This window comes from Lactuca virosa, chromosome 5 (assembly GCF_052849685.1).
Source record: "Lactuca virosa cultivar CGN04683 chromosome 5, Lactuca_virosa_CGN04683_v6, whole genome shotgun sequence".
In the NCBI taxonomy this organism is placed as follows: Eukaryota; Viridiplantae; Streptophyta; class Magnoliopsida; order Asterales; family Asteraceae; genus Lactuca; species Lactuca virosa.
The window spans coordinates 270,197,554-270,212,817 of NC_136430.1; positions in this window are offsets into that span (position 1 = coordinate 270,197,554).

Consider the following 15,264-nt stretch of genomic DNA (forward strand, 5'->3'; position numbering starts at 1 on the left):
ATATATATATATATATATATATATATATATATATATATATAAATTGTAATCTAGACTAAGTTCATCATCAAACACTAATTCTAGTAGATGATTTGTCAATAACAAGGTCTTCACAAATGATCAGGGGCAAAGAGGTATTCTAGATGCTTACCATTTTTTGTATAATTTGTAATTTTTGTTGTTCTTATACACAAGTGAATGGCTGTTGGATTTAATATTCAAAAAAATATATTGATAGTTTTATGTGAACCAATAGATTCATATAATTAAGAGCGTAAATGGAATAAATAAAAAACTATTATCATGTATAGATATTTAATTATTTACCAACTATTAATAAATAAGATCTAAGGGTTAGTTCGTTATAGCGAATAAATAAATAAATAGTTATTAGACTATTTTAATAATAAAAGATTTGAGAAATTAATTCGGATTAATAATTAAAGTTTAATAATAATACTTTTGGCTTTATTTAATTAACAAGAAATAATTTTGAAAAAAAAACCATAACCGCCATATTTCTTTGGTTTTCATGGTCAATTAAGCAAGTAGAAAGAAATGTTTGATTTAGTTGGTCGTCTAGCAGCCGGTGTTCTTTCTTTTTGTGGATAAACCATTGGAGATCTAGCTGGTCCGTCTAGCAGCTGTTGTTCTTACTTTTTGTGGATAAACCATTGGAGATTACGGTGGTGTTTGTTTTTTCTAAAGTCAAAATGTCTGCAGTCTGCAGACCATATCTGCAAGCCTCTGCAGCAGAAGAGATGGACCAAATGTCTGCAGTCTGCAATAAAAAGTCTGTTTATTTTTTAACGTCTGCATCTACTGAAATAAATTGTTTTTTCAAATTAATTTTACGTCATAAACAGAAAAAAAAAATGCATTTTCAGCGAAAAAAAAGAAAAAGGAAAAAAAGATAGGCAAAGTTTTTTTTTTTTTTGGTTTAGGTTAAAATGAGGTCTGAAGACCTTTAAAGACAATGGCTCATGTCTGCGCCAGGAAGACCTCGCGCAGACGGTTTTTGATCTGCGCACTTCCAAAAAACAAACACTCTGCAAAGGCATATGTATACACGTTGTTTGCGCGGCGCAGACAAAAGTGGTTACGCATATCTGTACAAAAAAAAAACAAACAACCCCTTAGTAATTTATCATCAAACTAATGCATCAAACTATGTCATTATGATTAATCATGAAATTTTGATCTATTAATGTCTTTGTTGTTTGTACTTTTATGTAAATATAAGAGGTACCAAAACCTCTTTTAGAATCATAAATAACAAAAGTATGTTCATTTTTATTGTTCTTCATAATGTTCTTCGAAATGGTAAAAACTAAAATAATTGTTTTCCAAAAGTTTTAATGGATTAAATGTTCATACTTTTGAAAAAGTCCTAATATAATTAATGCATTAAAAATCAATGTTTTCTTTAATACGTTCTACAATAGGATTAATGCATTCTCTATAATTGGATTTATAACAAATATTTCGATGTTTATGACACTTGGTTATTTGTAAATTCGTGTCACAAAATTTGTAGGTTTTGGTTTTGTAGTTTTTGTATTTATAGAAATTATAAACCTTGGCCACTAAGCAAAACCTAACAACTAAATGAATATAATAGATCAGGCCCTAAAGGAGTGAGAATGCCTAAGTGGGATTTTACGCTGGCTCGGCTCGAGAAGATCTCGGTTCAAGCATCTTTTTGGCCTAAGTTGGTTCAATAACCTAAATGAGACCCAATCCAACTCCCATTGTCCTGAGAAGATTCTCAACCCAAGAGAGGCCAAATTGAAAAAGCGTCACAAATAAGCTGATACTTGTGTGGTGATATGGAGTAGTGTGGTGATGTGGAGTGGTGAGTACCTTGATAAGTGGTGAGATGTGTTGTTAGTTGATATAACTTTTGGTGTGATGGTGTTGTTATAGCCTTATAATCCCTGAAGCAAGTGTAACAATAATCCATAGAAAGACTTAACCTATATTGCTCTTAGTTGACATTCTCAAATTATCCTAAAGTTTACAAAATAATATTAAAACGTTTAATATTACCTCAAATCTTATTGAGTTCTTATGTCTAATTGTAAAATCACCAAAGAAATGAAACCAAGATGGTACAAGAGCTTCCAAAATTGCCTTATTCTCCTCAAAATTACGTTGCTGTAAAAACCATCAAATGAGTTTTTGTCATGTTTTTACACTTCTGGTCAATAAGGGTTTAAAGTAACATGCTTGCTATGCCGTCATGCCGTGTCGCGTCAACACTGTGAACATTTGTTTACATTTAACATATAATGATGTTATATGTCATGTTTAACCATGTGTCTAGTATCGTACAAACACAAAACCATCCATGTTACCTCCGTTGTCATGTATAGGTGATTTTTATCTATGGTATATTGTGCAATCCAATTTCTTAATCAACGATGGTTCCATGTACCATTTGTTGTAATTATGTATAAGGTCTGACATACTTTGTCAAACTTTTATATTATACAATTCAAATCAAATATGTTTTGACTTTTCATTCATTTATATACTTTTATTTTAATGACTTTTATGTCATTTTAGGCAAAAATAAATTAAGTTATAAGTTAGCATTGTAATTTGTTATTTGGTAAATCCACAAAAATAGTTTACTGTAGCTTATAAACTAGTTTAGCCTTTGATAAACTATTTTGAACAGTTTTTGAGAAGTTTTAAGGAGCTTTTTCAATAAAAGTTTTAAGGAGCTTTTTCAATAATATTTCAAATGAGTCTTCATTATATCTAATGTTAGTTTTTAGTTATCTATTTAAATGTCCATTCATGTCATTTTTATATTTGTAATCTAGCTTATCAGCTATTTTTTACCAAAGACTATTAACTTATGAGGTAGTTTATCGGTTGCCGACTATCTTGTTATTTACCAAATAGCTTTTCAGCTGCTGAACATGTCATTAATGTATAATATCTATAATTTTCGGACTGTATCCATTTCATATTTATAAGTATATTCCACTCCAACTTCAAACCAATATCTAGGTTTATAAGATGCTATACCTCTAATGCACATGTACAAGACTTCAAAGCTTGTAGAAAACTGATACTAAATCATTTTTCATCATCTATTTATGAGTTTGGGTACGCATCTAGGTATACTCAAATATCATTTTAGAGGAAGTTACAACCCACTTGATAAATCAATGATTTGCTTCATGGGGTTGAGGGAGGGGTAAAGTGGGCAATTATACAGAACCTAATTTTTTTTTATCATATTATATATGTGTATATATTTATTTAAAAATTAAAAACTTATAATAACCATAAGAGTCTTTTTTTTTGGCTCATACAGGACATTTAAGGATATTTAAATCCTTAGAACCGGCATTTTCTGTTATCTCTTTATCAGGTTTTTTACAGGTTGTGGTTATGTCAAAAACAAGATGTCAACTGCCGTTCTTCATATTTATTTTAAAAAAAAATTCTGAAAGCGAGTTTAAATCCATGTTTTCTGGTCAATTGTAGACACGGGAGTTCAACCAAACAACAACACATAAATATACAACGCTTACTCTAACATCATTTTACCTAAAAATCATTAGTAACTCGAAACAATTTGGAAAGAACAATGTTTTCCAACTCGTATATGTTTTGATTCCCTCAATCCGAACAAAATTCTATGCCTTTTTGTATTTTTGTCTAGAATTATTATAGTCATGTCAGAAAATATCGCTTAAAATTTGTCATAATGCACGCAGACTGGGTAAATGATTTATAATGAGAAACCATTAATAATATTTCAAAGTAAGGCGAAATTTTGTGTAGGAATACTAACATGGGTCGGAGTGATTCCCAGACCGCGTTGACAAATTGGGGGTTACAATTATAAAGATCACGACTCGCCTTCTATTTTGGTCCACGATTTACAATGGTTTTGAATTCCCATTAGAAAGTGAAATCCTGGAACTTTTTCATGGCAAATATAGTAATCCCTTCGACATAACAAAAAAGAAAAGGAATATCCACCATTTGATCCTATGAAGAATAAATTAGTCAACGAATTATATAATGCTTCCATTAGTTTATTAGAAAAAAAAATTGAGTTTTAATATTTTATAGTAAAATTGTTACTTTGAACATTTTAATGACGTTCACGTTGCAAAAAAATCGGTTTTAATATTGGAAAAATGACTTAGTAGGGTAATCATCTTTATCGTTTTGTTCACATTTAGGTAACTTCTTTATTTTTGTACAATTGACCATTTAACTTGTTATATGTGCTCACATATTTTCATTGTCACCGGTTATAGCAAGTCACAATGGTAATATGTGAACAAATTAACAAGTTAAATTGTTAAATATGTACGAAAAAATAAAATTGTCTAAATGTGAACAAAACGAAAAGTTAATTACCATGATAAGTCATTTTCCCCACTTTTAATAGCGATTTTAGAAAAAACATCATAAATGGTCCCTGTGGTTTCTTCAGATCTAAAGTTTAGTCCTCGTGGTTTAAAAACATCATAGATGGTCCCTGTGCTTTTAAAACTTTTGACGGTTGGTTCTTATTGCCAACTCCGTTAAGTTTTGTCCGTTAACTGAAGGACATTTTCGTCATTTCACTACCATAGGGACCATTTATGATGTTTTCACTTATTTAAAAAAAATGAAATAATATCTAAAAGGGTCTCTCTCTCTCTCTCTCTCTCTCTCTCTCTCGTTGTGTCAAGGAAAATCTTTCATCTTCTTTTTTCCCTTATTTCCAAACAACCCTAATTCCATAAGTCGATTCAGAATGTCTGTACCTTAACCCACATCCATAAACCGTACCTCTCTCAAGATTCATCTCGCTTATGGATTCCTTCTTGCTTTAAACACCCTCAACATGAAAAGATCAGCTTTTGATCACACCCAGAACCATAAAAGGTCTCCCCATGTAAAAATTGCAGCCTACACATCAATGACGTCTGTGGTTGGACCAAGAAGAGCTTGGCGTCGTGCGATTTTATGGAAGATTAGAAACTGAGGTGTGTTTACAAGAAACAAGAAGTGGGTTCATCATATAACTACTAGTCTTCGCCTTCATCGACATCATGCACGGCCTATATGGAGAAGAAACCCTAATAGAGAACATGTTAACCCGTTTGGGAATTCGGGTCTAGAAGTGAAGATGAGGAAGCTTGTACCTGGTGCTGAAACGATGGATCCATGCGGTTTGTTGGACATCTGATTATATAAAACATCTGGCCACGCAGGTGCTGAAACGATGGATCTATGCGGTTTGTTGTACCTGGTGCTGAAACGATGGATCCATGCTGAAACTGCTGATTATATAAAACATCTGGCCACGCAGGTCGAAGTCATGAAAACTCTTGTAGAGATACCAAGTTGAAAAAATCTTCAATTTTTTTACATAAATGAAAACAACTTGATCGGAGAGATACCCAGAAACTTTTGTTGCATGCCGACTTTGGAACTGTTGGATTTATCGGTCAATCGTCTGAATGGATGGTTACCTAGTGACCTATTGTTGTTAAAGAATTTAACCTGTGACAACCCGAAATTTTTTTGATTTGAAAGCCCAGTCAATCAACTCAACTGAGTGTCAGACTCATTGGTACTAAGGAGTTTTAAGCCTAGTACACTTAAGGAATGAGTGTTAGGAAGTACCTGCTAGAACCACAGTATAGCATGCAAACCTTAAACTCCATCAAGAGGAGTTTACGGCCAAGTTACCAAGAGTTTACGGCCGTAAACTCAAGGAGGACGTAAACTCACCTCTACATATATAAAACTTGGCCATTTTTCTCATTCTTTCTTTCCTTGGCCGATTTTCTTCAAATCCTCTCAAGTATCATCCAACTTTTCATCCTAGATCTTCATAAGTGGTAAGTGTTCTTCCTTGATTTGTTGATACATCTCTTAATCTAGTATCCTTCCATGATTCCATCCGTGAAATCATTCTTTTGCTAGATCTTCAAGTTTCACCAAGAACACCAAGAACACACACTAGTGTTCTTGGCCAAAATCGAGCATTTCAAGCATCTAGATCGTAAGTACTCTTCCCTATACTTCATATCTAGTTAGGACTCATGCTTAGAGACTTTAAAACATCAAGAACACAAGAACAAAAGGAGTTTACGGCCAAGCCATCTCCCATGGCCTTAAACCCCTTTAAGGGTGCCATTTTGGCCATAACCCTCCTAGATGCAAAGCTTGTGACCTAGAACCCTTCATTGATGAGAATAGGACCTTAAATTACTCTCAAATGCATAATGACCATGAGTTTACGGCTGTAAACTCCTTTGGGCCGTAAACTCATCCAAAGCCTCCATTGTGTTGGTCTTTCTCATCCTTGTGTAGAGCAAAAGTCTCTCAAGCTTCCGTAGCCTTCAAACCCACACTTATGCATGTTTGACCATGAGTTTACGGCCGTAAACTCCCTTGGCCGTAAACCCATGGTAGTAAACTCAAGTTAGTGCCATTCCACTTCCCTTTGATGAATCACATGTGATTCCAACACTTGGTCAAAGTGTTTCCTAGTCCCGGAAGGTGTTTCCTTTCATATAGTTGCTTATAAACACTATACTCATGCCAATATATGTCATTTACGACTTATTGTGTCTCGGGACTTCATTCGTGGAACTTCTCATCCTTACACGCGTATTCGTTGAATCACCCACATCAGGTGAGTTCATACCCCGTAATGAATCTTTTAACTGTTTTAAATGCTTTTAAGGGGGGAATACAAGTTGAACACAATGATAATTGTGTAATTATTTGTTATAAACATCTTTCAAAATGTTGCTTTTGTCTTTTATAAGTGATCAAAACATTTCAAAAACTCTTTTAAAGTTATGTTACTTTATAGTTAATCAAACTCTGTTTTTAAAGTACAAGCATAACTTAGTAGCAAAATGAGTCTTTTCAATAACAGTTCAAGTAAAACATTAGTAAACTATAATAGGTATAGTTTAGGAAGATACTATTCATTACTTCGAGTACAATGAAGCATACAAAGAGACAGTTCATACATGAGTCAATACATACTATAACGAGAAACATATAGAGAATACTATGAGGAGAAACAAACAATAACATACAGATAGAGAATACTATGATGAGAAACAAACAGAACATACTATTATGAGAAACATAACAAACATACTAAGTTGCTATAGCATGGAACTACTACAGGATCTAATTATACCAATGAATCACTAACTCATTGTTTTAAACAAAAGGTGATAGTTATATTGGATATACATGATCATATAACTTAAATGTGAATTACACGGCTTGCAAGAATTTGCAGAGGTCGCGGTTCGCTTAATCTCTAGACAGGGAGAGCGTTTAGTAGGGGTATTAGCCTTCACATTATGACCAAAATAAAACAAACATGTTTTAGGTCATCAGTACATCCGTATGTCATTATAAACGACAACTGTGTACTTACATCTCCTATTACTTTCATAAAAGTGACAGTACCACTTGAAAGTCAATACAAACTATATTTTTGGTTAATAATAGTCTAACTTGGGAAAATATACAACTCATGCAAGAAACAAACACACATAACATTAGATGCCTTGGTAGAAGGCTACGTTTAGTAGAGAGGACCATAATGCTAACCTTATGATTCCTTAATGTATACATCAAAGGATATATATATATACCACTAGGATCTGACAGGTAATAGGATGTGTGTTCTCCGCTTCATTTCCTGTTCCTTTTTTGGTTGTGGGCTTGGAACGAATTCACCTAGTCTATTTTCTATCCGATTATATATATATATATATATATATATATATATATATATATATATATATATATATATGCTCAGTATACATTAAGTCATCATAAGGGTACCAGGTATGGGTCAGGTCATAGGACATTATTCAATGCACAGTTTTCTAGTACAAAACATACTTTTCAAATGAAGAACTTTTGAATACAAAACTAGAAACTTAACCGGTAAAGGTTTTAATCCATTTTATTAAACCAGTAAAACTTAAAGGACCTTAGGTGGTTAATTCTATAATACCTTAGGTTATACACCAAGGTTATATATAATTAATATCCGATAGGTAGTTGGATGTGTGCTTTCCGCCTCATTTCCTGTTCCTTGTTTGGTTGTGGGCTTAGGGCAGATTCACACAGTCAACTATCCGTTCGATATTAGATTAGATATAACTAGTATAAACTAAGTGATTATAGAAGGAACTACTGTGGTTATCATTTTATATTAAGAAATAAGGGTTTTCTTAAAGGATATTTTCATCAAATAATAAAGGGACAATTACAGTTAACTCCGTGAGTACCGAGTGAATACGCAGGGGTTATATACAACGATGATCTAACAACCAATGGGATGTGTGTCTTCCACCTCATTTCCTGTTCCTTGTTTGGTTGTGGGCTTAGGACAAATACACATAACCGATTGTTTGTTTACTCTGGGTTTTATATAACTTGTATCCATTTAATACGCATAGAAATGACTGTTGAGTCATTTTTACTTATCTTTCATTAAAGCAGGAAATATAGGATTTTCTGGAGGAACAAGCAAAGTTTTCAAAACATAACTTACAACGTACTACAGTTTTCAACTACATTTTACAACAACTTTCTACGACTTACTTACATCACTAAAATCTTATGAACTCACCAGCTTAATTGCTGATCAACTCTTTCAAATAACTTGTATTCTCAGGAACCTAGTAGACAGGTACTTGTGATGGGAATTCAGAAGATGGAGCATTATAGCTTCAAGTCTTGTTATGTTATTTGCTTATGAATTCTATGTTTTGTGAACATACACATTGTAAACACTTTCTTTCTAATGAAATGGTTGTTCATCACTTTGCTTACTGTGATGCATGTCTTGTGATACTAAACATGACGTCCTCCACCCCCGAACGTTTCCGCCGTTCCGGTTTTCGGGTGTGACATAACCCAAGTTTATCTTTTTGGGAATAATCTAAGAGGTGAAATCTCATATTAAATTCAAGCATTGAAACATTGAGATCATCGATCTCACTACAAGCAAGTTCACTAGAAAAATATATGGAGGTTTCGGTAATCTAATGTGGTTAACAATCTTGAGTCTCAGGTGAAATCTCATCAAGATCGAAATTTGAATTTGAAAACTTTTAAGTTTGACTCTGTAAAATTAAGAAAAACACATCAATTTTTTAAGGGAACATGCAAGTCGGACTCAAGAAAAAAGAAAGAGATATCAATTTGTTTTTATTTATGGGCAACAAAAACGTTCACAACAGATGGCTTTCACCCTGTTTTCTGGTTGTAATTTACGAGCAAATGGAGCCTTATAGTCAGCATCAATCTCGCCACCACCTCTAGCAAACTGAAGAGGGTAAGGGTTTCAGTCAAGATGGCTCTTGTAGGACGATTTCAATGTCCGGTTTCATTGGGTCGACATTTGTCTTGGACGGGGATGGTGATGGTGGAGTATCCGATGGCATAATGTTGGGTGAGGGAAGAAGAGAATGTGAGAAATGGATGGGTCTCGTGTTTTTTTTGAGAGAGAAGGAGCGAGAGAGAGAGAGAGAGGTGGGACCCATTTTGCATATTATTTCCACTTTTTTTTTTGAAGTGAAAACATCATAATTGGTCCCTATGGTAGTGAAATGACGAAAATGCGACAAAAGTTAACGGAGTTAGCGATAAGGACCAATTGTTAAAAGTTTTGAAAGCACACAGACCATTTATGATGTTTTTAAACAAGGGGGTCTAAACTTCAGATCTTGGGAACCACATGGACCATTTATGATGTTTTTTCGCGATTTAATTTTTCATATTTGTTTGTATTATTTATTTCAAACGTTATTTTTAGAATATCCACAATTTTCTACATATTAATTAAATATTGATTAATTTTAAACTTTACTTTTTAATTAATAAATATGTTTTTGTTTTATGAAATATTTTACATAGCCTCTTATAATTTTTTCTTTTGTTTTTAACCATATATAATATTTTTAAATTAAATAGTATCTAACAATAAAATTAAATAAATTAGATATGTAACGACAAATATGGACGGACTTTTTAAAAAAATAAAAAGAAAATATTACTTAGCAAATAAAAAAACAAAAAAATATATATATAATATAAATGTTTAAAATTATTCCAAATTTTTAATACTTTTTAATTAGAAGTTTATAAACTTTTAATTTTTTAATACAATGTTTTAAACTAGTATTTAACGAAAGTATTTTAAATGTTATAAAAATGTAACACCCCAAAAATTCAAGCTAATTTTAAACTTTTTCGAAACACTTGAAACCATTTAAACATTACATAGTTTGTTTTCAAAATACTAATTATCAGAGTATCCCAGTATCAAATCATAAAATCATAACAGCAGGAGGAGCGGTACGATCATGCCTTCGCCTTCCCGCGATCACCAGAGGTATCTAAAACAACAACTGAAACTGTAAGCTCGAGAGCTTAGTGAGCTATCCCCCAAAATACCAATCTCATAACCATATCACATAATCATATTGGCAAACAGCATGCATAATGAGCCTTCAGCCTGACTGGACAGCCTCGCAGGCCTTAAGTCTATCTGGACCGCTCTCCGAGCCTTCGACACGTCTGGACCGCCTCGCAGGGCCTACAGCCTATCCGGACCGCTCGTCGGGCCTTCGGTATAACTAGCATACCCTCCTGGGTCTATAGTATATCCGGACCGCCCTGGGTATGTTAGCCTTCAGCACAAAGCAGGACCGCCTCAACCCAACCCCAAAATCAAACAACATGTACATATACAATCATATGCTATCATAATAACAGTCAAACCGATCTAACAGATCCAAATAGCATAGCAACATCCTATAACCAGGACACCGACCTACCCAGGTCACTAACATAGCATAATCCTATAACTAGGATATCGACCGAACCAGGTCACTAAGCATAAGCATATCTCCATCCTAACTAATAGGATGCAAAACAATAAACATATCATGTAATAATTCAGATACAAATCCATAAAGGGCCGACCTTGGTGCCTTAGACCCTGTTGATATAGTGTGGATAACTCACCTCGCAACTGTCGTCTGAAACTAGAAAGCTCAACTTCTGAATCACCAACACGAACTCCCCTACCCATGGTTACCATAAAACCCTTTTTCATAAGTTTCCCAAATTACCAAAATACCCTCAGAAGTTAACTGGTCAACTCTTGGTCGAAGTCAAAGTCCACAGTCAAAGTCAACAGTCCATGTTGACTCGACTCGTCAAGTGTAGTTCACCGACTTGTCGAGTCCTTCCTGAACTCGAGAAGTCGTGAAACCCTTGGTTGACTCGTCGAGTTTCCCTTTAACTCGCCGAGTTCATACGTGTCCAAAGATTGGGAAGACCCTAGCCGACTCGCCGAGTCATTCGACTGACTCGCCGAGCCCAAGGCAATCTTCATCGGACTCGCCGAGTTGTTCATCAACTCGACGAGTTCATGACCATCTTCATATAACTTGCCGAGTCAACTTTGAGACTCGTCGAGTCCCTTCAACCCATCATCCGTACAGACGCTTTTTAAGCCATGCTAAGGCTCCATATTGTAGATCCAGCTTCCCAAGGCATGTTTATCACGTAAACTTGCAATCTATACGTGCATGCAAGGCTCTAATGACTCATAATGCCGAATTAAAACTTGAAATGGAGTTTCGCTAAAAAGGAAGGGTTCATACTTGCTAAAGCTGTAAGCTTTATGGACCTAAAGACCAAGGAGAGCTTAGATCTGAAGTTGCAACTTCAGATCTTAGCTCATACTCAAGAATAGCTTTATAACATGATGAAAAGCCCTAATCTTCAACCCAAAAGAGATCTAGAAGGAAAGAAGGTCAAGGTAACGACTTGATACCTTCAAATGGTGCTATCTGAGGTAGATTTCAGGTCCACACAAGCTTCTTGCTGCTAGCTACTTGATCTTTAAGTTCCCTTCTCTAAGAATCTTCTTTCAAGGCTTGAAACACACAAATAGAGCACACACACGTTTTAGGGTTTTGCTGAACTCTCTAGAGGCTGCAAAGGGAGGCTAAGGGGCAAATGGTCCTTTAAATAGGATGCAAAAACCCCGGAATTAGGGTTTCATCCTCCAGCTCCTACTCGTCGAGTCCCTTATTGGACTCGTCGAGTAGGTCAGTAAAACACGCGACCCAACCCGTTGCTAGTCAGTAGGGCAACCAACTCGTCGAGTAGATCTTGAAAACAAGAAATTTTTATATTAATTCAATACCTGAGAATCGGGGCATTATAATTCTCCCCCACTTGAACTAGACTTCGTCCTCGAAGTTTGCCACGGTGAACAGTTCTGGATAATGCTCCCGCATCTCTGCCTCTTGCTCCTACGTCCACTCAGATCCTCTCCGATGCTCCCACTGTACCTTTACCAAAGGTATCTCCTTGTTCCACAGAACTTTCCTCTTCCTCTCTAAGATGGCCACGGGCCTCTCAACATAATTCAGGCGCTCATCGACCTGAATATCATCCAACGATACTACTGCCTCCGGATCCATAATGCATTTTCGCAATTGCGAAACGTGAAAAGTGCTATGGATCCGACTAAGCTCCTCCGGTAACTCTAGCCTGTAAGCCACCTTGCCAACCCGACAACGATCCTGAACGGACCGATGTATCAGGGACCCAATTTTCCCCTCTTCCTGAAGCGGATCACGCGCTTCCAGGGCGAGACCTTCAGGAGTACCATGTCACGGACCTGAAACTCTAATTCGGATCGGCGCCGGTCGAAGTAACTCTTCTGCCGACTCTGAGCGGTCTGCAGCCACTGTCTAATCTGTTGAATCTTCTCGGTAGTCTGCAAGACCACCTCCGTCCAACCCATCACCCTGTGACCAACCTCACCCCAACAAACCGGGGTGCGACATCTCCGCCCGTACAACAGCTCGAATGGCGGGGCGCCAATGCTGGAATGATAGTTGTTGTTGTAGGCGAACTCTGCAAGCGGTAGGTGGGAATCCCAGTTCCCACCGAAGTCTATGACACACGCCCTCAAAATGTCCACGAGGGTCTGAATGGTCCGCTCGCTCTGACCGTCAGTCTGCGGATGGAATGTTGTGCTGAAGTGCAACCGCGTGCCCAGCTCCTCGTGGAATTTCTGCCAGAAACGGGAGGTAAACCTGACATCCCGATCGGGGACTATGGAGACGGGAATCCCATGGCGAGACACGATCTCGCGAACGTACATGTCGGCCAACTTCTCGGCTGACGAACTCTCCCGAATTGCCAAGAAATGGGCACTCTTGGTCAATCGATCCACGATGACCCATCTAGCATCAAATCCCTTCGTCGTCCTCGACAACTTGGTAATGAAATCCATCGTGATCTGTTCCCATTTCCACATGGGAATCCCTAGAGGCTGCAGCTTACCATGCGGCCTCTGGTTTTCGGCCTTGACCATCCTGCAGGTCAAGCACCTCTCAACATACCAAGCGATTTCTCACTTAATACATGGCCACCAGTAACTCAAACTCAGGTCTCGATACATCTTGCTGGCCCCCGGGTGAATAGAAAAATGAGACTTAGGAGCCTCCTCCATGACCGTCTGCCTGACCCCACCAGACATCGGGACCCAGACCCGACCGCATCGGGTCAATAATCCCCGACTATCCTGCATAAACCGGGTATTCTCACCCTTGATCCTCTCGAGCTTCCAATTCTCCGGGCGCATGCCCTCAACCTGGGCATCTCTGATCAAACTCACAAGCGGAGAATCCACCGCTATCCTCATACATACCGCAGGGGTGGAAGACCCAGCTGATTTGCGGCTCAAAGCATCCGCAACCACATTCGCCTTACAAAGGTGGTAAAGGATCTCGCAATCGTAGTCCTTGACTACATCCAGCCACCTGCGCTGCCTCATGTTCAGGTTCGGCTGATCCATGATATGTCTCAAGCTCTTGTGATCCGTGTAAAATGGTACAAGGGACCCCACAAAGGTAATGTCTCCATATCTTGAGGGCGAACACCACCGCCCCCATGGAGAACTGCTAGATCGAATGAACTGCTTGCCCAACAGTTCCTATAGCTGTGATGACCACTCCTGCATCTCTGGCGGTGCCAATCGGTACGACGCCTTAGCGATAGGGGCCGCACCTGGCACCAGGTCGATCCTGAACTCGACCTGCCTCTGCGGAGGTATCCCTGGCAACTCCTCCGGAAATACATCTGCAAAATCCCTGACCACTGGAACGTCGAAAACCGAAATCTGATCCCTGGCTCGCGTATCTAATACGTACGCTAGGTAGCCCGCGCCCCCGTGCTGAATATACTGTCGAGCCCTGGCGGCTGAACAAAACCCTGATCCTACTCTGGTGCCCTCACCATATACAGTCAACTCTCCCCCACTTGGGGTTCGAACTACTATACGCTGACCCTCGCAATCAATCATGGCACCGAAACGACTAAGCCAGACCATCCCCACAATCACAGATACATCCCCCATGGGGATCGGAATCAAGTCAATCGGAAAAGGTACCCCGAAGATCTCCATCTCACACCCTCGGTAGATCGAAGAAACAGAAACCCCGTGTTCGTTGGCGATAGATACTCGCAACGGACACTCTAGCTCGCCTAGTGGCACTCTGAACTCCCTACTAAATGTCTGAGATACAAAAGACCGACTCGCCCCCGAGTCAAATAAAACCAATGCAAGTAAGGAGTTCACTAGAAACGTACCTAGTCACAGGCACAACAGATAAGCATACATCAGATATAGTAAATGAGATAAAGGATAGGAACATACCAGCAACCACATCTGGTGCTGCCTTGGCCTCCTTGGCCGTCAGCTGAAAGGCGCGCCCCTGAGCCTTCGGGGGCTCTGCCCTACCATGCCTCCCATTGGTAATCCTCAGTGTAGCCGGCACTGGAGCCTGCGCCGGCTTGGCAGCAAGCTGTGGACAGTTGGTCTTCACGTGACCAACCTGATGACAATAGTAGCATATCCTCATATCTGAGGCAGGGGCAGACTGGCGGCAGTCCCTAGAAAAATGCCCCTCCTTGGCACACCTGTGGCATCTGCTACTATCTCGACAAGCCCGAGTATGACCCTTGCCGCACTTTCCAAAAGTGCGGCCCTGCTGACCCCCGGTCCTAGAATCAGCGGTCTTAGACCGCTTCGGTTCCGGCTGCGACTGCGTCGGGGCCGGCCGCTGCTCCCTCAATTGCAGCTCGATCTCCAACTCATGCTGCCTGGCGGCCTCCTGTAACTCCAATAGGGTATCACATCGCTGTGTGGAAACAAAC